Raw genomic sequence first — 24,834 nt, forward strand, 5'->3', positions numbered from 1 at the left:
CCTGTGAACCTCAGAGTATTTTCGCGGGCAAAGCTTTGACGGTGTCAAAGGCGCACAGTGATATGTGGTCGTCGCTAAACGCTGCATGAGACATTTAGGAATAATTAATTTTCATTACTTATTGAGTTCAAGCTAAGCGAGGAAAGAATTTAATTACCTAGGTATAAGCAAGCCATCCTTTTGGCTTTTGCCGATATGTGGCCTAGAATCAGGTGAACCAGCCAAAGACATAAATTAAAATACGAAAAAAAAAATAAAAATAAAATAAATATCGTTCTTATTTGTGCAATATTCCCGACGTTCTTGGCGGAAACAAAAGTGTCAGATTCTTAGCAGACGAGCTGCCCCGATGATTTCTATGGCTTCTTGCTTCCTTTTTTTGATTACACATGTATCACATTTACTGCAAGACTGTCCCGATCAGTTTTATGACCTATTAAAACTCTGTTATATATTAAGAAAGCTTTGTTAAAACACTTACAGCATATACAAAAAAACAGACAGACTTCAGACTCAGCATCAGTTTTTTATTCATGACCTGTTGTGTTCAGTTTTGCTACAGATACTGATCAAAATCAACAAAGGAGTAACAGATGCAATTGCAGCCAGATTATATATATATATATAATCAAAGTTCATTAACATCTTGGCCTAACGGAACATAATATAATTAGAATAAAAACTATCAAGTATGACAAACGTAGGTACTTTTTTGTTAAATAATATCGCGTTGGCATTTCACAAAGCTTTTGTCATCTGGGCAATATAAGCTTTGAGAAGATGATAAGCAGTCTTGTACATAATATCGGGCTTCTTCAGGTGCACTCGTGTTCTATAACGCTGAGCATGGCTAGCTAAACGAAAGTTTGTATCGGCGAGGAAACGTTATGCGTTTGCGTCACAAAAGTTTCATCGCGAGCCTCTAGCATGTAAATGATAAGGCGTCGTCGTTGAAAACGCTAATAATACATATATTTAATTCATACAATTGGCCTTCATAAGTGAATGAGTCTTTGACACCGAAATGTTATTTCTGCGAATGGTAGTACATCGGCTGATGTTTGGGTTTGTCATCTTTGTTTCGTGAACGTCGACTTTATGGTAGGTGACAGTTGATCGGAGCGTATACAAACTTTTGAAAGGAGTGCATTTGGCCAGTTCTGTTTGGTACAGGCAACAGCGGTAGGTCTGTTTTTGCTCAGTACTATACCGTCGGTAATCGTTATCGAAATGAGCCAACTTAATGAAAGCAATACGGGTCGCTAGTTTTCTCCCACTGGAAAAATTACATTGTTCCAACATTTGCCTCGACCATATTTTTAGCGCTTTACAATCTCCAATTAATTAATCAAAATTAACATACAATCCAACGTACATGCTTTGTGCGGATATCGTTTGCGAATCGTTGACAGAAATCAGTGGCTCTCTGCGCGTCCAGTAAAATGGAGGTGACTAAAGATAACAAAATCCAGAAAAATCGAGGTATCATTATGGTCATTGTCAAAGCACGTTTGTTCGAGATATTTCGACTTGTTACATGTGAACATGCCTGAGTCGAGCGTCGTTTGGCATAAGATTATATGGTTACGCATGAGAAAAAATGAAATTTCTCGAATTAGAATGAGCAAACGAGGATCATCTAAAAATTGCAGGCAGTGTTAAAGTGTACTATTTTTAGCTGATACCTGAAACTTCGAACGTTTCTTATATGGCACATGTAGACCAAGAAAACATAAATTTCTATACGCACAACTCAAAGGAAATTTGTGATGACTACACGAAAAACCGTTATGGCGGTCGGCAGAGTCAAGGATAGTGGCTTGTTCCTAATTTATCTCTATCAGGATAATAGCGTTTTTTTATAGGTTTCTGCTCTAGCGATGTTGGGACTATCGAGGAGACTACAGCAAGACATTGATGAGATCACGGATAAGATCGACATGATAATTTTATTTCTTCTCACTGTCTTCACCTATTTAATTTTATTATACGTAACTATTCGTAGATTTCGTGGCAGGCTTATCATTTCAAATGTAAAAGTCTGCCGTTGCCCTTTAGCTTCGCAAAACAAAGTAAATCTGATCGGCACTCCCTGTGTAACCAGCGCAGGAATGTATATTTTCATCGCTCATCTCATGAAGTCCTTACGTTTGAAGAAACCTCTTGACGCAACGCGTGTGTGCTATGAACTTTCTTCATGAAACATAGCTAGTATATGTTGAATGTAGAGATGCTAGTAGAAGGAGTTCCTATATGGTCTCGAGTTATCTCTATAATGGAGAAAGAAACAGTAAGTCAATTTTAGCATGTGTCCTTTGCAGACGGGATGCTATCTGTTAAATCTCATTAACAAAACAATCAGAGCTTTTCATGAAATTGGAATAGCTGACCGGATTAGTAGTAAATGTTTCAGAAGTTTCTTACAATCGGGAAAATAGACGACCAAAACGTTTGTTCTAAGGCATGTGCAAGACGAATCAATTTCGTAAACGTTATAGGCATCGTTCTCCTCGCAAACAGAATTCTATGTACGCTATGTAGGTTTTAATAGAATTTTGTGTTTTTAGTAGATTTAAGAAGTAACCGATTTTTATTTCATCGCGCTGAAAAGGAGTCTCCCTATAAAATTAGAATTTTTTGCTGGAAAGCGTCTACGAACAATAACACTCAAAAGGTATGATCTTAAATAGTAGGTGAATACGCGTTTTTAAAGAAAATATTGTTTTTGGAGCCGTTTAGAATTTGGATAATATAAGAAAGTAAATAGGACCAGTTTTAATAGTGGTGCAAATTAGATCCTTCAGATACAAGGTGTAAAAATCTTAACCTACCTAAAGAAAGCATGAATAAAACATTCGACTATATATTTACCACTGCTCATAATAGTTCTAACAGGAAAATGCCGGATTTTAAGATACGCTTGGAATCCTAAAATAAATGTTAGTTTTTTTGCTTCACTAAGATCAACTAGCCATTAACACTTGTATTTATGGCACCGACAGCGGTTGGGTTCTATTCGCAGCATTTAGTGAACAGAATAAATGACTAAATATAATTTGGAAAATACATATGCAGTCGAGTCCAAAAAATCGTGCATCCATCTTGAAGGAGAACAGCGTAGAGAGAACTCTATGACGCCTGTTTCCCTCTTGAGGTGCCCAGGGACGATTGACTCATTCACAATGTCGGTTTTAGTTTATGCACGTTATACGGTTTACACACACCCGCCAAAGGTCGTTTCGATTCAACCGCGCGATTAAAAAAAAATGTCCGTGCAGAAACGTACTGCCCGAACACTGGACTGTGTCTTTAGATTATCCGTATAAATGAATTTTGATACTAATCATATAAGATACTTACCTCTCCAAGTTGCCACACGACCATACTCTAGCAATATCGTAGTGATAGATGAGGTTTCTGCAGCTACGAGGCCAAATGTACTCACGTCACGTTTTTCGTAGTAATATCCAAAGGCTCGTAAGCCGGAAGCTATGGCATACTTCAGGCTGAAGGTCAGCCAGGGACCAAAATCTCTCCAAATTGCATACGCCTAGATAAACATTACTTTTAGTAGGTAGTTTGTCAACAGTTGAAGTTGGTCGTTTCTAGGCTGCATGTTGCTTGTTTTTCTTTTTGGCTTAAATACACTTTCCAAAAATTTTGCTATAATCTTGACATTTGCTATAATGAGAGCAATAACCATGAATACAGCAAGGTGACGGGCAGTGAATGATATCTCGGTCCTACTGACAAGCCGTGCAGTGTGCCTTGCTGCGTATCTGTCGTCCAGAATACACGAATGTCAGCATTTGATTGAGTTTGTCAGCCTAGCTATATAGAAAATAGTACGCGCCCACTGTACTAAAGTAGAGGTGTTGTTACCTGTGAGCTAAAGTTAGTACATCCTAGGCAAAACCTTTCAAAGGTTCGCGTAGTCCTTGGCCATAAATAAGCCCCTTCGGTGCATTCAATGTGTAGAAGAGTCTAGGAAGCGAGAGTAACATCCTGAATGAAATCGCTCTTGCTTCTGTTTAAGGGCGGTGGGGGGGCGCGCCTTTACTGATTGAAGTGAGGTCAGCGACCATCACAATAACGGTAGAGCCCTTTATAGCTGTTTGTAACGTATACAATATTCAGCGTTGAATGGATAAGCAGGTATCTTACGGGCAAAGTATGGCCACAGTTATCACATGTAGCGTAAAGCAGATGGTCTGGTGTATTCGTTCAGTGCGTTTGCTTAAGTAGAAAAACAAGATTAACGACGTATGGTTTGTTTTTCGCGCGATTGAGATAATCGAAGTATCTGTACAGCTGGAGAAATTAAAATCAAGGGTTAAGAGTGTATTAGTGGGAGATCTACGACCTTCTGTAGACAGTCGTATTTGTTCATTCGTACATGGTGTTCCAAAAGCAACTTGTTGTTTGACTAAGACTACCATTGACTTTAATTGTCTTCTAATCTGATGAGAAATTTCATTGTACAGTGTACAGAATATTACTACTAAGGTAAGAAATACAGAATGTTGAGTGAGAACCTAGTTTATAAGCTAAGCGGCCGTTGCGGCATCACGATTTTCAGCGTCGTTCGGTAGCATAACAACTCTTCTCGGAAGGTAGTCTCATCAAACAAACTTTTCTCACATTTATAAATCGTATTGAATGATCTCGGTAGACTTCAAAATTCTCTCAATAGTTCCCAATAGTTCATCGTTCTAGCAAGAAGTTTTCGAATATGCCAAACGAGAAAATCATCTATCTATCGCCTAATCTTCTACAAACTTTTGTCAAATTGGCCAAAGATCTTTTAAAACTCGTCGAGCATCTTCTATCAGTTTGGCCGAACTACAACAACCGTTTATGGTGGTGCATCAACATGCATGTTTAGCAAAATCGTACCTTTCCACAATTGTGCAATCGTACCTAGGGTATATAATTCAAAGATATTGGCAGCTTTGCCAAAAACGTCGTTCCTGCTTGACAAAGGTACAGTTTTTAATTGTCCTTTATTAAGGACGATGTTGTTTGTCACTGGTGTAATGCAATGGCTATAGTCACTTCAGAGTTACATTAAACGCCAAGGAAACAATAAGTTCTTTGTTCGTCGTGACAATGGTTGACCCAAGTGGTTAACCCTAACGTTTGATTTTAGTTAACCGGACTAATGCGTTACTGTACCCGAACTTCGATCTACCATAGAGGAACAATGTTGTCACGTTTTCGAGAAAGTCCTTTGTCGTAATTGTATCACGTACGCGACTGCTATCCAACGTGTCGTTGAACAAATTGCTGATTAAATTTTGTTTTAAATTGGCAAACTGCAAGTTCACCTATCCCTCGCTGCGTTTCTACCAGCGCTGATCACCTATGCTCGCTAATCGGACTAATTAAAGATTACTTCATTGATTGTTTCTCATGGTACTGTTTATCACACACAACTATCTAGCCATAATTGCTCGATGTAGCTACTGCTATCATATGCACGACACAGCCTATTTGATTGCGAAACTGCGTAGAAAACGAGGATGCTTCTTAAGAAATCAAACAGAAAATATGTTATGCTTGCGAATTTAGCCTGCCGGCTGCTGAATCGAGAGATCGGCAAAGTCGCGCTACCGATCGCGGACAGCATTTAGATCAAAGCCCAGAAAATACCTTCGTAGCTGTACTAGTCGGGCCTGATAGATTTGCGTCTCATTCAAACCTGCAACAGTATTTTGACAAGACTTTGTGTCCTGTAGTCAACCATGCTAGTGCCTGTCGTCAAATGGTAACTTCCTCGTTTGAACCAGCTGATACACTGACACGTACCGCATGCTCGATGCACCATAGGCCGCCTTCGCCGCTGTTGGACGTCGTGCCTCTACGATTGCTGAAATCGTCACCGTTCTATTTCTGAAGCGGCCGCTCCGCACAGCTGGGCGTACAGTTGCTGTTTCTGCCTTCATATTTTCGTATGATTTGGAATAGACCCCATCCAGACGGCTGCGAGACATATAGTTAATTTTATGGTTAAAGATAACGCGAGAAAGTGGCACAGGACAAAACAGGATAAAGTAGCAGATATAGAAATGCGGCAGCTGCAAGGGTCTACATACACACACGCACATGCATATAGTATGTTATTGATATGTTTTTGCCATTATATTTTCAATCATAGAAAAGTATGCTGCATATTTGTATAGAATGCAAATATAACTTCTGCATATGTTGGTTGAACATGTCCCCTCGTATAGGTGTGCACGGAGGAAGACAATAAACAATAAGGGATCGATTAAAAGCCTATGACCGTGTGCATACGCGATGGGCGCAGTCTTTGCGGTTGCGGAATTATTTAGAATGAGTAGTGGCTGTTTTTTAGACTGGTTCGATGCTGTGGTGTATGTATTTTCGTGACAAAACCACCATCGAAATATCTGTGAAGTTTAATTCTGTAAAATGATCGCAGGAGATTTAGCTTCTCATCGTTGTCGAACTTACGTTTAATTAGATAGATCGTCGAAACAAAACATTTAATGCTCTTGATGCCAATAATCGAAAACACTTAGCTAATGACGAAATTTATCGGAAAGAGTTAAGCCATATAAGAAGTGTACTCCATAGTAGCTAAGGGAACAGACCCAGCTCTGCTCTTGTGTCATTTGGTTGCTCTGATAGAAGCTGAAATCGCATTAACAAGGACAAAATATCAATGATAAATACATATTATCTAATGGCGGCTACATTCATTGCCGGCCTATGGCTGATAGGGAACAGGAGCCAACTATACAAAGTTGTAACGCGTTCCTTTTTGTTGTTCAGTAGATTAACACCTGCGTTGTTTTTGTTCAAAGCCAATAAACGTTAATTGGTCGTATTGAACGAAAGTTAGTTTTAGCTTCCATAATTATCCGGCTAGATTCTGTTCTTTCTGATAAGTTACTCTTCCACATAACACGCCAGTTACTCTCCTTAATTGGTACTGCAGATAGTTACGTTCACCAGGCGTTAGCTTAGATATCCAAGTGTTAATTTGAAGGTTTCCGTAGCTAATTACTAAGCTGGGTTCGTACTTCTATCCGTACTGGTACAAGATTTCCGCATTCATTTTTAATCAACGCAAATATCCTAGGTACCATATAGGTACGTTATATCTTGTATAGGCACGTTAAATGGTAGTGTTCAACAATAAACTGGATTAACACTGTAGCTGCAAGCTATTTGATACACGAAAACGTATATATATATATATATATATATATATACATCCATATACCTAATTAGAAATTTCAAATAGTACATTGGCCCATAGTAGCAGCTGTTAGAAGTGCACGTTGGGGCCCTAACTGTAAAACCATAAGGTTAAAGAATTTGTCTAGTTGCGGTTGTTGTTGTAAATATAGAGAAGCAGTACGACATTGTGCTTGTGTTTTGTGATGCCCGTCCGAAGGACAGCAAATCCGCTGCGTCCAAAATTAGTGTGCCACTATTGTGTAAATGCGCCATTGCGCCAACCAACACGGTACTTCTAAGGCTTAAAAAATTGCAGCAAAACCTTTCAGGATTTAGGAGCAAACGATGTTATTTATTCATGCATATCGCGAGGTACCCCAAGGTTTTCCTATGCTGGTATGTAACGGCCTGCAATTCAATGTTGACTCAACAAACTGTCAGTAATGTATTACCGATAATTAGCACATAAGAGAAAAAATATTATATTTTTTTTGTTTCAGCTGTATCTATATTCTATGATCACTTCACTGAAAAAGATCGAAAAAAGCGCTGACCGAGGCTACAACCAGATTCGAGCCGCACGGCTTCTACCCCGCAGATTGTTTTGCTTAGAGAAAAGTCAGTGCAGCACGGTTCAGTAATGGATTTTCATTTTTCCGTAACCACCGGCTCAGTAACCTTCAGACAGTGTTAGTCGAATATTTGTAATTGTTTCATATCTGTGACGTTGAGAAACTAGGAATACGCCGGAGACCGAGTCGACACTTATCCTTATCAGGAAGCTGTAAAACGGTACGCTATGCTGTACTCGTAATTTTTCCTGGCGGTTTGCGAAGACTTTAACGAAAAATTAGACAGGCGAGTCTCAAGCAGCACATAAACACATAAGTCGCAACGAAAGCTCGACCAATGTTTCCAAGATAAATGTATGTGTAGACGAAGTAAACGTTCTCAATGATTCACTCACAGAAAGTTCACCCTGGAGCGCACGTTCCCAGCGCCATCGATCTGAGAATGCAACACGTGTGTTCACTTTCGAAGAAAGAAGCGCCTCCTGCGAAGCTTGGACCTAAAAATCCCGAGCGACCTTGTTGTCTAACTGTTTTTACACCGGATCAATACAGAAAACTACGCGATGCAATTGATTGATATCTTATAGCAGTCCATGCAGCCTGATCGTGCTAGGAACTACAACCGCTCACGCTTGAATGAGCTCCGCCACCTTGCAACGAGGCCCTTTGCGGACTTATAGGCCAAAATGAGACCCCTTTTAGCACAACGGAAGACTGTATCCTAAAAAACGTATACCTCGCAATGATGAAGTTACTTCGCGTAATAAAAAAATAAACGTAGTCCGTGGTGCTCAACACGGGTTACGCAAATCGCGTTCTCGACGGGCTCGACCTCGCGCTGATCAACTCATCGATTACTTCGCCGCTATGTTTAGATTAAACGATTAGATACCGAGAGGTCTCTTCGTGATCTTGACGGACTGAAAGCAGGCGATCAGTGAGAAAGGAGATATTATCGAGGCTGTCTTCCTAGTCACGAACGCCGTGCATGCTCCTTTAGGTCTGCATTACGATAAAACAGTGGGCCTAAATCAGATAAGAAGCGAGCACTTTAAAAATGACCTTCATCCTATCCTCTCGTTAAACAATCTTCTTTGTGAATGTTTCACATGGCCAAAAACCATACTTCTAACCATCTCAAAAGGTAAGGGAGTGCCCTGACATGGCAACACTGTGGTATGGTATTGCAAAGCTTAGTGTTTGCTACAAACTACGAGGACCTTTGGCCATCACGGAACTAAATTGTTGGAAGTCGTCGGCGTCATCTCAGACAAGCAGCACGGTTGTCGATGTAAACAATCAACCATGATGGCGTATAGCGTCCTTCCGGCATATAGAACGTGTTAGCTGAATAGGCGAGTCCACTGTCTGCCGTATTTGTGTACTTCAGGGTGACGCTCGATTGTGCGTGAAGGGACATCGTTCTAAAATTCTTTACAAAATAGGAGGTTCCTGAAGCTTATTACGGCTATCTTCCAAATAAACCAGATAAGAATCGATAGCGGCATGGCAAAGCTCCCATCGTCCTTAAACCACAATTTCTTTGCGCGGGGAATAAACTCAGTTTTGACTATTTTCAATGCTTCTGAAGGATTTTCGAACGTCAATCCAAGGGCCAAAAACCTTTGAATATTATTTTGTATGCTGGCTACATGGCTATATATGAAAGAAGCTGTTTCAATATTTGATAAGCATTAGGTAAACTGCATATAATCCCGGTAAATCCTGCCTTATTGTGGCAAAAACGGTGGCAATGAAGCTCAAAAGAGAAGGACAGACTACTTTCCAAGAGGCGCTTGTCATTTCGGGATCTACGTAATAACTTCCCTTATCTCGGGTTATCTTTTCTGTTCAATGGTACAAAATGACATCAAAAAGTAGCGGTAAAAATGTCTACTACCGGGAATCCCCATTTTGTTTCAGTTGCTTATGCCCTCTGACTAGTCGATTTTAAAATAGTCCAAGAGCGGTCTCTGGCATACAGAAGGACCTTCTTCTTTCAAATCTGGGGCGACTGAACCGCCTCAGTTGCTCCAAATCGAACGGCACGGAATCAGCGAAATAGCGATGTCTCTGTTCATTAAGGACTCACAACCAAATTTCGGCCTACAGCCTATTCCTGCCTTTAATGACTCTCTTGCGACTTAAGAAGGCAAATCTGCAGAAGTGAACGTGGGGTTCTGACTTAGATCGATGTTGAAAACCACTAATGGATTGTACACATTGCGCTAATTGACAAGCTTTGCATGGCTTTCATCATAAGCTATGTGCCGTTCCAAATTTTAATAGACCAAATAAAATGTGTGTGCGTGTGTGTGTATCAGATGCCGAAAAAAGTGTGATAAATACCATGCCCCTTGATGTTCCCATTTGCCCTCGCCAGTAAGCCTACCATTTTAACTATTTCAAAAATACATTGTTTCTGACCTTCCCAGAATTGCTATAGGAATACGTGCGTACGAAATGTTGATATGTAGTAGTTTTTGTAACCTGTCGGACAAAAGCGAATACATTTTTATTAAACTAAATATTTTATGATCTTTGCGTGTTTTTTTGTCCATTGCTCACTGATTGTACGGCAGATCCTATACGTCAAAAATATTTCAAAATTTCTCCTTATACGATGCTACGATACCACTGGCTCCCGTACAACAACAACCGTCCTGCAAGCAGGTAGAACGTAATGGAGTCTGAGTTTACGCAGAGGTCCGAACATAATTATAACTCTTACTTGATATTTTTTTCCTACGTTGACATACTCTGCAGGAGCAGCACTTTTATTATGTATGTCTTGTTGTCAAATTATCGTACAAGTATTATTGTATTATTACTATGGGTTCAGTGGGTGTACCGGGTTATTGCAGGAGCGATGAAGTTCGACGGCTGGAAACAGGCGGCTGAACGGCCAGCGAGAGACCTTTCAACCTATATATATCGTAATTGCACGATACGTCCATTTCACTCATTCACACTATCAGACGGTATGGTATTTTCCCGCGCTTAATCTGTCTAAATACCCTGCTTGAATACCCTGAATACCGCTTAGACGCCGCTGGCGAAACCTGCGTCAGCGACACGAATACCCCGCCATTCCACTTCAGGCACCATATTCTACCTCGAACCTGGACAGCATCTCTCATAACGTGCACGGGTGTTGGCGTAGGGAACGGACACCCCAGACTGGAGCTCCGGCTGAGGGGATGGTAGTTGTCTCTTCGAGGAACTGTTTCTGCTGGCGAAGTCGGGTATGCCTTTGTATCCGCAGCTTGCAACGGGGCTCTTAAACTCACCGCGACTCCGTCGGCTCTTCTGGCAGCATGGTTTTGAATCCATGAAGCAAGATGAATGACGTTGCACCTAAGACCTCTCTGGCCGCAACTCTCGAAACAACCGCTGGAAGCATCGCGGGAATGAAGGAGTCGGACGGTCCTAGCAAACGCTCGGGGAGGAGCTCCGTGGCCGTGCGGATCGTCTGCTCCATTAGTTCTTTCACTTGCGGTTAGGCTACAAATAGCGAATGTGAGAACATGCCATATGCTGCTACACTCACCGATCGCAGATGTAGCTGGGGTTATTCATAACGGCCGCGTCCATAATCTCGTATCGGTCCTAGACAGGCCGAGGAGGCTTCAACTACGCTGTACCTTGTTTTCAATGCAAACCCATTACGCTGACATGACTTGTCACTAATGTGGGAAGCTGGTTACTTGTGGTTACGGGTCGGTACAATATGACTGAGACATTGCGTAGCAGCCTCACTAAATACTCAGATTCAGGCTATTGCCAATGTGAAACTATTCGAGCGGCTTTCTTGGTGTACGAATGTGGCTATCCTGGGATACCCAAGCTTGACTCAATTCCTTTCACATAAATCGGCCGTTATTTGAGGCTGGTGACTAAGACTTAAAACAGAATTGTTCTTTTTTAAAGAACGACTGCTCGAAAATAACATCGTGAGCTAAGCTATCGACGATGACTCCCACCTGATCCCCTCTGATTTTGAGCTTTATTTTCGCGGCGATAGTTAGTGCTTGTAGCGTCGTCAAGCCCAAACCCAGGGCTCTGCTTCAGAAGCCCAGATGAAGCAGCATTCTCTGGACCGATGTCCAGCGTGTCCCGGGCTAAGCCCGATTCAAACTGGATGCCGAAGTCCAAAATGGTAGCGGCCCCAATGACTTGGACGATGAGGGGACCGCGTTACTTTGCTAAGGCCAGGCCACATAAATACGGCCTCATGCACCGTACCCTTTGTCCATGTGGCCATTGTCGGTCCATAAGTAAGCATGCCATTTAGTGGGGCGACTGCTTGAAGGTCCGTGCCATCAATCTGACAGCAATGACGAGAGTAGAGCATTGTATACCTACACTCTTCCGAATCCGAAAGTACGTTTACTGCGGTTAAGTATTTTGACGTCCGTTTTAATATATATATAGGTTTCACTAACTATATATATATATATATATATATATATATAATTTACTGATGTCCCTGAGACTACTGCTATTCAAATATTTTTTGACAAAAAAGCGGCCTGTCACACATTGCTGATATAGATCGCAAGACGAAAAATGAGTCCGGTCATGCATTCAGCTACAATAAACCTAACAAGTAAATATAAGTAAGTCCGATTTTGTGTGATTTAGGCAACTGCAACGTCTGCAGTTACAGAAATGCCCGTAGTCCGTCAGTAACAGCAGTGGTCATAGCAATGGAAGTAGACATTTATACATGCCTGAGTTACTGCGCGGAGCACCCACATCCGAAACGTTTGGCCGGATCCAAATCTGTATTAAGGTTTCTTTCTTCACGGCTCCTTCAAATAGTACAAATGCGTTGCGGCGCCGACGGTGAGCGGGAGTTTTACGAAGCATCTTAAGTTGCCAGTAGGTACTAACAGTCATAACTTAGTGCGACGGCGATCGCAGCGGCTACCAGAGCGAAGAGCGACTTGGCTAGCTCAGTTACATGAACTTAGCTTACCAAAAATTGTTGTTGTTGAAACCGATGGTGTTTGACCCCTACTCAGTTGAGCTCAGATAAACTTAACCTAAACTAAGCTATCCTCCTATGAAAACATCTTTGCCCATTGTTTTTTGGACTGTTAAAAGACGCCCTGATGGAAGTTTATTCAATAGACCAGGAATGGATTATTAGCAGCTCCTGGAACCGTTATAGGTGATCGATTGGTAAATGGGCCATTGCGGGTAGTCCAGGCTATTGCAAAGAGATGCGAGCTATACGTTTAGAGGAACCGAAAATTTAAGCGAAAATGAAAGACGTCATTAGAGTTTTATAAGGAATTTGTTTCAAGCTTAGCAAATTGGATTTGTTATATAATAGCGAGATGCCCGCTTAGTGATAAACGCAGTTGCTGACGGATTTAGCGAGCACTTAAAAATGTTTAAAACTTTTTATTAGTTTCCAAGCTGACATGAAGAGGACATTTGGCTGGAATTTCAGTATACAATAGTTTAGATAAACCTAATTAGTTTATACGAAAAACAATTCATTTTTCGTGTGTATATGAGAAAGTAACATTGAAAAGTAGCTAGAAATTTCATGAAGGATCATCTGTCCTGCACAAAATCCTTTCAAAGTTCCTTGGAAGCAAACGGTTTACCTCTAACTTTGCTGAATAATTTTTCTAAGCATAAATCCATCCTTACTGGGCTATTTGGGCCCATTAGATAAATATCTTTACCCGATATTTTCAGAAAATTACTAATCTTCGTATGTCCTAATTACGCCACAAGATGAATGAGCCTTAGGCAAGTACTAACTAACTACATTTGTAACGTTGACGTCAGGTAAACTATGGTTCATCAATACCTGTCATTGTCGACCAGTATATGCAGCGAAATATGCTGCGACTTATTAAGTTAACTAACGCCTTCCAGGTCCATCTAAAGCTACTCGAAAAGGTTGCAACATGGTACCGAACGCTCCCGCCCGAACAGCTTTTATCATATTCATACACATATATTCTGTCGAGCTCTCTCATGTTAAAGCCGACAGTTTTTTTTCTAATTCATAGAACACAGCGGTACGCGTTGAAGCGCGTTCTCACGACTGTCCTACTTATACGTATATGAGCATTCCGAGTTCGGAGCAAGCTGATAGGAGGTAGGTGGGAAGCGGCTGGTCGGTTAGCTACTAAGCCCCCTGCGTATATCTGTATCAAATGGCCTTTCCGCCGCCACCATTTGACCACTGACCCAGCTCTGTTGCTGTCATTGCTACTTCTATCCGGTTAACTGTTTTTGGCCGTTAACAATTGACGTGCGTACAGCAAAAGCTGCAGGAGACAGCAACTTTGCTGGCGGCCGCTTGTCGTCTGCCGCTCTCGGTTCTCTTCGCTTGTCGTGTACTACGAAACGCGACCCACGGCCAGTAGCAACAAAGGTAACTAACAGCTCGACCGCATGACTACTAACGTTAATAGGTCAGCCCTCTTTCTTTATCCTCGTTTTCGACCGACGCCATTGCTGACCTGCTCATTCAAAAGCCAGCATTGCGACTAATAATACCACCGCTCCTGATATCGCTACGGCTAGAAAGGAGAAGCCCGTCGCTTGTTTTAGTCGTTCCATCCACTAACTAACAAACAAACTAACCAGTGAGGGGAAAGAAGTCGGCAGCTAAACCGTGACGCAATCTAACTTCAACAAATTAAGTTATAGGCACCCTACCTGGCCTGGTTACTTGCAGCGAACGTTACTAGGTGCTCCAGTGCTGCCACTAGAGCAAACCTATAATGCGCTGGTAACAGCAATAGCCGTAGTGTTGCGTTGTTTGCTACAGCCTCTCTCGCCTTCCGGCGTCGACGCTGCTCTGCATACACGTACCGAGCGCCCTCGCCCCGACGCTTCGCTATAATATAGTAGTGGCTTCTACTAGTTATGGTCGATTCTCTATTTGTCTCTATCAGTCCGCGATCGTGGCGTCGGCGACGTCAGCAGCCTTAACTAACAGAATAACTTTAACCGTCGCATTACCAGCGATGAACAGTAACCCTTGCCCTCCGTCGTGGCCAATGGTATTGGCACAAACGGCACTACCACCGAAAACGCCACCATGCGTGCTCCGCTATCATCCACATATGTGTGTACTTATATATCTTTTTCTATGCCACGAAGAGACAACGCTTGAACTGATGCACTTTGTACTTAAGTGCCCGTAAACTAACAGTATTCGTAGTACTATACCTATTTGCATATGTATATACGTGTCTATATATGATCGCCGACAGTGTTTATTTTACCGAATTGATCAAGCTCTAATCGTATGCTCTAACTGTGTAGTCAAGCTTGATACTATCTAGTCAATAATAGGCAGTAATACACAAGCTTAATAATATCTAGTTAGAAAGATCCAACAGAGCAACCTTAAGCCGATGTCCTGCTACATCGGCCTCGATTCGAGCCGGTCATCGGCCGCCTTCTAGTAGAGTAGATCGAATCAGTTCTGGACCGACGAACCCCATTAAGAACAAAAAAAACAAATATTATCATTCACAATTCATATAGAAGATAGCAGATTACTTTGTATCTAGTAAATGAACACCGTCACAATGTATTGGTTTGGTATACGGTAACGGTAGGAGTAAACCAATGCAGGCTTTGTAAGTATAGTGGCGTGTGAATTGAGAGTTTGGGTGCAATTATACCATATACGAAAAGGAATAAGAGACTTCCTAAATAATAGCTAAGCTAATAGAGAATTACTAAGTAATAGCTTACGGCCACTGTGGGGACATGCAACTCAACATATGCGTCTTGCCGTTAGCCCCATAGGTTGATTGAGCAATTTACATGCATGATCTTGACCAGCAGAGCGATTATTAAGATTGCTCAAGCCTAAGACGGTAGAACTTTTGGTAGGACAAATCAAGGGAAATTAAGAAAAACTAAAGAACATTTGGCCTTTTTGATTCATGTTTGCACGCAAGCAAGTCGACTTGATGTGTTCATTAGCGCAAAATTTCTCATTATATTCACAGAGCTTCTACTGATATTTGAACGTCGCGTTTGGAAAACAATTTGCGAAGAAGAACTGTCTTTTTGTGGGAACTGTCAGTAACTTAATAAGCAAAAACATCGACGACGAAGGAAAGTAAACGTGTTAAAATTAATTGGATCTTCATATTTTTACTTTTTGTTGACGATATCAGAGCCTTCAATAAATCGTTTTCAACTTCTTTAGATTTTGTCAAGGCAAATCGTTTCCTCTGCTGAGTAATGTTTATACTGTGATATCGAGTTTTTATCTTTCCAGGTCTAAATGATGCTAAACGTGAAAATCGTTGGATAATTGTGATTGCAGCTTCACGAATAGTTCTGAGGCGTTATTTTTGACGGGTTTCTCTTCCTCTAAATGCTATTCTTGCTCTTCCTCTAAATGCTATTCTTGGTCTTCCTTGTGACCCACCCGTGCGCCGCGACGATTCGGTCGAAAATATCGAAGTACCGCTGCTTTCAACACCAAGGCTTATGACTACCTGCTCGAAATAATTCATATGAGCCTTGGCAAATAACAAGAAAATTATTCAGTTCATGAAAAATGAAAGTTAAGCAAGGCAATTTAGTCTTTAAGTTTGCGCGAACTGCTGCTAACCTACAGAGGCTAATTATTAGCATAACTTTTTCCGGCTAGCTAACTAGCTAGCTGGAAAAAAACAGGGTCTGTTAAGGAAACTTTTAATGTCCACGAAATACCTATAGCCAGAACGTTGACATCTAAATTCTGTGTTACCTAGATAAGATCAGTATAAGAAGATATACTAACTCATATACCTTGTCAACGAATACGTGATCCATATAAGTTCGTTTGTTTCAACAAATTTTATTCTTTGTCCATATTTATTTTTAGGTTCGTTCAGAGTTTCACTATGTCACAGCTAACGTTCGATGTCGATTAGCCCCCTTTTTTGAAAATATAGATGTAGTACGTTCGACGGGTATCCGAACGAATTCACGGAGCTTCTCAGCTTATAATCATAGTCGTTCACGACGAAGCAAGCATACACAAAGTAGTGACGCTCAGGTATTCGAATCTCAGCCGATACGCCTTCATGACGGAGTTGTTGACGTCCACATTTTGCCTATAACGGCTTATTATCTCTACTACTCCTATCATTATCCGCATTTCACCTACTTTCGCGCCTCTCTAATGTGTCCATCACATCATCGGCCGCGCCGCTGCGTTCCGTTACCAACAAAACACAACAAAATTTCCATGTTAACTCCGTAGATCGTAGCGGTTGTCGTAGTAGATCTACCATTTGCGACACCTTTGCGTTGCAAAACACACAACATATCTACGTATAGCAACGTTTAGTTAGTCTTGGAAAGGAATAATTTATGAAAAGCATATGGAAGTATAGGCTTCTCCTTAGCCATTTTTTCTTGAACATTATTTAGGTGGCGTAGCGTTTGTGGTCTCACGAAAGGAAGAGACTCGTCGCTTTCGACGTCATCTTCAGGCTCACAGCAACAGATAGTGAACTGACTATGAGTATGTTAGTAATATACGAAAGCAATCGACGAAACGTAAATGCCATTGAACGTAGACGCACGGCGTCGACATCCCGCGCGGATGTAGAGAAAAGTTTTTATCTTTTGTCAAGGCCTTCCATGGCCGATGATGATACGTTTTCGGTCCTAACGCCGTCGCAAATGCACACAGACATCTTACGAGTTTAGTGGCAGGCCGTATCACTAACTACGAAAAATGACACAAGGTATATTGAAATGTTATCTTCAATTCTGTTAGTCGGGCATGGAGCATATTCACTTCTCAGCTGGTTAGCAGTGGAGATATCATACTCAGCTTGCTGATAATTCGTTGACCAGGCAATATGACTCTATCTTTTCCTTGTTAAAGGCAAAGGGTATCTGCCAGATAGCGATGGAAAAACGGGAAGGACCCTTAAACTAACGATGATTTTCAAGCTTCTTTGCTCAGTGGCGTCGAGTGACCTTGACAAAATTACGCGGTCATTCAGGACCTAGAGCATTTTATTTTAGATGATGAAGGCCATTGATTTCCTTGAGTCGTAGTTCACGTAAAAGTGGGCTTCGTCTTTTTCCAATGTGCAGTAGACGAACGGGTTTTAAACTGAACAAACCAATATGTGCGGTCAGTCAGCAGGTGGGAAGTCAAGTGCCCTTTAACAGGTAGAAAATGCGCACTTCTTATTTTCTATCATTTTTATTGGCACAGTTTTAAAAAGTCGCGCTTTTTTCGCGCTGAGTCAAAATGCATTTCTTCCATCGGTTACAGTAAAGCGTTCGTTAGAGATTTGCTTCATACATACGTTTGGCACAAGTTTCTACCGACCAAATAAATGATGATGATGATAATTCGTTGTATTTCCGCCACAAAATAGATATGACATGTGAAGAAACGGTCGCCGCTTTAAATGAGCATAGTTTACTTTTTCAATGCTGAAAGAAGATATAATCAGTGTGATTATCACAATCCAATAGTAATTAGCTTATTTTACACAAATTAAGACAACAAAGAAGTCCACATTTATTGACTACGTTTAACAAGCGGGTCTCATTTGTATAGATGATGGCTTTATCGTTAGATCAGCTGAAGTATCAGTGGTCAGCGTATTGCTGATCCTATACTCCCCTCAATTAGCTTCGAAAATGAACTCGTAATAAGAAAAGAAATAAAAAGCATCAATCGATAAGGCGACAGCGACGTCTCATTTTAAGCTAATGTAAACATACTACCTGTTAAGAGGTATAGGGCGCATCGGCGAAGATCCCATTTGGGCTTATCTGTGATACGAGTGCAAACAACTAGTAACTAATTGATTTTCGGTGAGATAATCAGCATTTTAACGCGTCAATGGGTTTTTTTTTTTCTATTCCAACACGGTGTGTTAGTATGACTTTTATACTGTTTTGTGGCGTTCATTCTGCGAAGTAAGTCTGCACATAAACATCTCGTACTTAAAGGCGAAACCTGTATCATCACATTTATCTCTTCAGCACACGTCCGTGAAAGTCGTACTCAGTGTTCCTTAGGTCCACGTAGAGGGTGACCTCTTTCGCAAATCGCAGCGCTCATGTGCTTAAACAGCCTAGCAATTAGTTCAATCGGCTTCATGAGAGACACGTGGTAAAAATTTCAGGTAAAATTCAGGTCGTTAGAACTCTAACTAACCGCAGTTAATTAATCCCAGATCGCACGTCCAGCTTCAAAGCGAGCTAACATTGTAATTCATTTCTATTGAGCATACGACAGAGATGTTGGGGTTGCGTCGTGCTGCAATAAATAATTCAATCTTTAGCAGAAGCTTTCAGTGTACCTATTCTTATAATGAGAACATTTGTCGATAGATAGATAGAAAATTACCGCGTCTTTTTTTTATCAAAAACGTCAACCTGACTGTATGATGACAAAACTTTGATGAACTCACTAAGGCATTTTCCCGTAGGCTGACAAGAGGACCTGCAAAACCCAGCAAGCTAGTATCTGCTGTCTTTATGTGATACGTTACATTATGCGATAGACCCTGCGTGTTATACAGGTCGGTAGCAGGTTTCAGGCCAAATTCTATGTTGGCTGTATGAGACGGCCTATTTCTAATTTTAATGTAGCGCACTTCTGGTAGAAGACTTCACTCTGTGCCAGGTTAGATTAAGAGAAATATATCGTGAAACCATATGGACATCTGGTCCTCGGCGGTTGTACTGTACTCTGAAAACCAGTGTCTTAGGAAAAGGCTCACAGACAAAAACAGTGAGTATCTGCAGGATGGTCTGGATATATAAAAGCTGGATAAGTCTACCAGGTGCGATTGTGATGTTATCTATTTGTATCGCACTGGTAGTTGTATATGCTACATTTTTGTAAAGGGGTAGAAATAGACAATCAAGCTGGGCAGACAACACGAATAATAAGCGAAATTATCACAATAAATGGGAAAGTGTTTAAATCGGTCAGCGAGAAAAAAATCACACCAGGTATCATAAAACACAATTGAAATATCGCGCTTTGTTTTAAATAGTTCGAGCAATTTACAGTAACAGAAAGTTCATTTCTTCTCTAGCTCTAGCTCGATTATGGGTTCAAGTTGTCGAATGTTGTACGGCCGTTATGTGTCAGCGTTTCACGCTGATAACTATCAAGCTAAGAAAGCCAAAAGTGCAAGTAAATAAGATGGCCACTCAAAACAGTATTTTTACATTTTTAGTACGATAGAACTACGTAAAACATCTAGTTTGACTAAGTCAGTTTCAAGAATTCCTCGAGTCATAAGGTTAGCAGGCATAAGGTTTTGGTCAACGAATATCTGTCTTACAACATCAGGAACGCCACCTGTACTATACTATAGACTATTACTGTCTAAAGAAGAAAAATATTAAAGCGATCAAGCGGCTATGACGACACTGTGCAGATTTCAAACAGATGACATTACTTTTGACCAGGTGGTAACGTTTAATTACCTTGCGTCTTTTTGAAAGCGCGTTTAATCTCACGGACCAACTCGATGCATAATAGCCGGCTATGAAACTGCTTCAGGACACGCTCAGGGTAAAAATTCGAAACCCTAATGACCTGTGACAGAATTGACATTGACTTAACAGGTTATAACTGTACGATGAACTTGTACTTCAGTCTAAGAGCTTTGATTGTTACGTAAAAGCGCGGCCTGCTGTGAGCCCAAACCACACCGATTTATCTATGTAATCATTGCTCTATACAATCGGGCAAGCAATTACTCTGAATTGACGATTTGTGTCCTAAAGATATTTGTGTGTGAGTTAGAAATGTTGCTTACGCTACCTGCTATAAGTTGAAAGTGCATATTTTAACATGCATCGGAGTGTAATGAAGTGCCGGGTCTTAAGAGGCTTGCTAGCCCATCGATAAGAATCTTAAAACAGCCTGTTTTACGATAGGACGTCAGTGCCATTTGCTTTTGTAGTGCTTCAATTTTCCCCAAAGTTTTGTTTTAACATGCGTGTGAAAAATCTATTCTGATAAAACGTGTACTTATCTGCAAAGATTGTGAACTTCAAGGATCAGTTTTGAGCGTCAACTCACGTTAGATATTACAGCCATTGAACAGAATCGTCTGTCATTTACTACTACTGCTGTTTTAAACGTGACGTAAATGTGTTAGCTATATTTTCGCCGCTTCGGGTGAACATATCCGACTGAAGGCTTTAGAAGAGACACTTGTGCCCGCTGACTGGAGTATGGGTTAGTTCTGGGTCTGGATAGTGGAGCCAAAATGGAAAAAGCATAACGCTTCGTCCTGCAGCATCATTTCTAGCATGTATTGTTTGTTTCTAGGACAACTACATTTTATGCGGTAGTTGCATTCAATATATTCTTGAAAGCTGTTAAGGTGTACATATATGGCACGTGTACATTATATGTTCTCATAATATTTATAGATGACCCTGTAATCTTGTTCTTACGAATGTTTCTCTTTCTTTACAGGCAACGTCACAGAAGAACCCTTTCCATACCACTGATGCAGAATGATTCGTACGAGCCACATCTGGATGCAGAAACTATCAAATAATGTTAGTTCACATACAGTTATATATGTATATATATATAGTCTTTTACAGATTTTTTTTACAGAGTAGTAGCAGATATATAATAATTCATTAATTCAATAGGGTTTATAGAATTCGTCATAACAGCTCTGCCCCCTTTAATGTTACAGTTAAATACCTGCAAATCATTTTAGGCCTGCCGTTGTGGGCACATCTATTTTTCACGACAAGTTACAGCCCAGGTTATTGACGTACTCGACCTGTGTTACTGTTTCGTCGAAATAATCTAGTGTACAAAAGTATATGAGAAGATGAGAGGTTTAAGAGTCGATCAATCTGACCAAACCCTTTCTTTTTGCTTTTATAGATGTAAGACTTTACAGAAAAATGAGACTCTAAGAAAATCTGTGACAACGCAACTAATCGAAAACCTACATGGATAATCAGACAATATCTCTATAAGCGATGTCGAAACAATCCGATAATTGTTTTTATAGCAAACTATGATGAATACACAGAAAGCCATGATTGAAGATATAGAGTGTCCTGCACACAGGCAGCTGGTTTAGGGTCATTTGCCTTCCTGTATCAGAATTGTACACGTGGCTAAACTGCTTACGTACGCACTCAAAAGCTACATTTATTATCCATATGCGAAAGTGTTTCACAGGTATCTTAAGATACGACCGTAGTCATAAGTAAAAGTGTCTGTGAATGCCAGCCTATGTATATTATCTAACGAATTTGCATAACCCACTATCATTCAATAAGCGACGAAAAACTGTTTGGGCATAGACATATGGTTTGTTTCGCACCGGGAGCTAAACGTCTGGCTATGAAATGCCTAGCGGCGAAAGTGGACGTAAAACTCTAAACATAAAGGGGACCAAAGAAACAAAGGCTCAAATGATATAACGAAGTATTTTTCCACATTTTTATCACATTTTACTTCTGCTTTTCTAAAGGTCAGGGGTCTAGCAGCAATATGCGTATCTGTCCCTTTACTCAGCCTTAAGATTGTATTGCCACATTCAACGGCAGCAGTGATCTTAATTCTGTTATTAAGGGTTGTAGAGGGAACGAGCGCCGTACACCGTACAGAGATAAACTTGTTCAAGCCGTTCTGTAATTAGCTGTTAAATAGCTGAAGAGACAGTTACGAGATTCCGTGTTGTTTGCCAACTCCCCTCTCTCAGCTTCGATAAAATGTTATAATGAACACGACGACATTTACAGACGAAGTGTTATCAGTAGGAAAAAGCTGAAAAATGGGATAGCGCTTCTGTTGGTGCGTCGTAGCATTGCTACTAATTGTGATTTACACAAATGCGGCGGCGACGGCGACGGCGACGGCGACGGTGGCGGCCGCTCTCGTTCTCGCTAAGTTGGGCTTACGAAACATTTGCTCAGCCTTACACGTGCTCAAGTGCCTTCAGCCTTAATAACACGTGCGTTTTCACATCACCAGACAAGCACACTTTCTTCAGCCTCATATACATACAACTGTTGCTATAGCGCGATCAGTGAACGCACGAAGATAATGCGTAGGGATAAACGCGGCGGCTGAAGCATCTAAGCGAATTTTTGGCGACAAGGTCGACACGACCGCGACCCAAAACCAGTTCTAAATATTCCTGTAGAGTTCTGGCCATTTAGGCCGAGCAGGTTCTCGCAGTGCCAAAGCTGCTAGAAAATACTGCCTAGTAACGTACTAAAACGAAGCGTAGCATGCGACAACACATTTTCTATTTTGTTCCACGTTTTTTTAACTAGCGTTTTTAAAAGATTATCAAACGAATGTTCCATTTCTGTATTTTTCTGTGTGTTCCGACATATACCACGTATCTTGAAAGTTTGGTTTCTGACCATGATTTGGGCAGCGAACTGTGCTTGCAACGTTGACGCAATTTTCGTTTCTTTAAACGCAAATTTCAATAGAGTAAAACGAGTACGGCCTATTCGTTCAATAAATCGGTTCTGACACATCTGGCTTACTTTAGCGCCAAGTTTGAAACTCCTAGCTTGTTTAGTTCAAGCTTGAAACAACAAATGCCGAAATGAGTATTCAGAGCTGTAACACAGATTAAACATTTTGAATTTATATGGCGTAGAAGAAAGCAAATACGACAGCACAATGGGCGATACAGAATTCGACAGTGAAGCTCTCGACTGTCTCTGAAGGCCACAACGATCCAGCTTGTTCCAGGTGGCAGCGTTATCGAGTTCGTCACCGATACGATCAATCAGGTATATGTTATATTACAGTTACTATATACCTGTAATAGCTACGCAGAGAATAAACTATGCATGCTAACTTCAACACCCCGAATGTAACTTCAATTCCTTATGATTGAAAGCTGGACACGAATGGCACATGGGTAGGCTGACATCTCGTCAGTAAGTAGAAGGGAAATAATAATGATGATAACATCCGATTTGGCCACAACGAGATCAAATAATGGTTAGCGATCAGTAACAGTATCAACAAACCATTGTTCAATCATGAACATTCGTTAAACAATCAGTGAAGGGCTGGCAACCTAAGGACGGTAGAAAAAAAATAGGTAAATAAGCAACAGACGACGAAAATGCAACAGTGCGTTCCATTCCTTTGCCCTCACGCCACGAAGTGGGTCTAGAGACTAGCCTGTTTCGTCCATGTATCGAAAAGCTATCAATGAGAAGAATAAGAGGCTTTACGGGACGCCAGTCGCTATTGCAACGAATATCTTTGTAATACTTCTGATTTAATCGTCTTCAATTCTCGCTTTCTTTTTTTTTTTGGCTTCATCAGCGCCGGTGGTACGCGAACAGTTTTCTATACCTTCACCCCTCCAACTGCTAAATTCTATTCATCGAATACAACCAGCTGCTATAATTATGGCTGAGTGCTAATAATTAATGACTCCATATTTAGGCGGAAATAGTTCTGCTGGTCGCAAATATTGCTAGCCTTGCGCGTTCTGGGCGATACGTATGTTCTGTTACGTTGTTCCAAAGTGACTCTTATATGCTTGCGTTTTCGTTGACGCACAACGGCGTCATCACAAGATACGAAGACGAATAAGTTACGTTGCATTATATTCACCATTATCGCCAGCAGTAACACAAATAGCAACAACGCGACCACTGACCGTAGTGGCAGGAGAACAGTGGTCCCGTATATACGAAAATGATCTCCTATCAGGTCGCGCAACACTTTTTCATACCCCTTTTCTAACTGATTCGTTTTCTCGCGTAGACGGCCCCCAGCAGGACGCGCAAGCTGCAATGGCACATACGCACACACGTACACGTTTACATTAAAGCTTTCGAGCTTCACGTGATCGATCGATCGATCGATCGCTTAGATAGTTTGAGGCAAGTGAAACCAGCAGCAGTCGCTAGGCTGAGCAAGTGCCAATGGCTCGTCGTAAGCCATTCGTTTGTTCGTTGGTAGCGGAGCAGCCCGCTAGAGCGGCGGTGGCCCCGTCGGTGTGTCCTAATGGCCGTCAACACACGTGGCCGTTAACAACGAATAGCC

At 41.2% G+C, this 24,834-nt stretch overlaps 1 protein-coding gene and 1 long non-coding RNA gene across 5 annotated transcripts in view; one reads left to right on the forward strand and one right to left on the reverse strand.

Annotated features, from left to right (window-relative positions):
• LOC111250970 (uncharacterized) overlaps positions 1 to 24,834 on the forward strand; it is a 67,428-nt gene that overhangs the window by 7,718 nt on the left and 34,876 nt on the right. For 3 of the 4 annotated variants that reach the window (XM_086991402.1, XM_086991404.1, XM_086991405.1), the window contains exons 2-3: positions 21,250 to 21,335; positions 23,423 to 23,558. The gene's annotated coding sequence lies outside the window, so the exon portion shown is untranslated. The remainder of the gene's footprint in view (positions 1 to 21,249; positions 21,336 to 23,422; positions 23,559 to 24,834) is intronic. The other variant, XM_086991403.1, reaches the window with a different exon arrangement.
• LOC147755295 (uncharacterized) lies at positions 1,931 to 18,488 on the reverse strand. Its single transcript, XR_015329286.1, has 3 exons — positions 16,575 to 18,488; positions 5,809 to 5,982; positions 1,931 to 2,270 (listed from the first exon to the last, which is right to left on the reverse strand). It is a non-coding gene; the product is annotated as an uncharacterized LOC147755295 (long non-coding RNA).

Source organism: Varroa destructor, unplaced genomic scaffold (genome assembly GCF_002443255.2).
Source record: "Varroa destructor unplaced genomic scaffold, Vdes_3.0 BEIS01000005.1, whole genome shotgun sequence".
In the NCBI taxonomy this organism is placed as follows: domain Eukaryota; kingdom Metazoa; phylum Arthropoda; class Arachnida; order Mesostigmata; family Varroidae; genus Varroa; species Varroa destructor.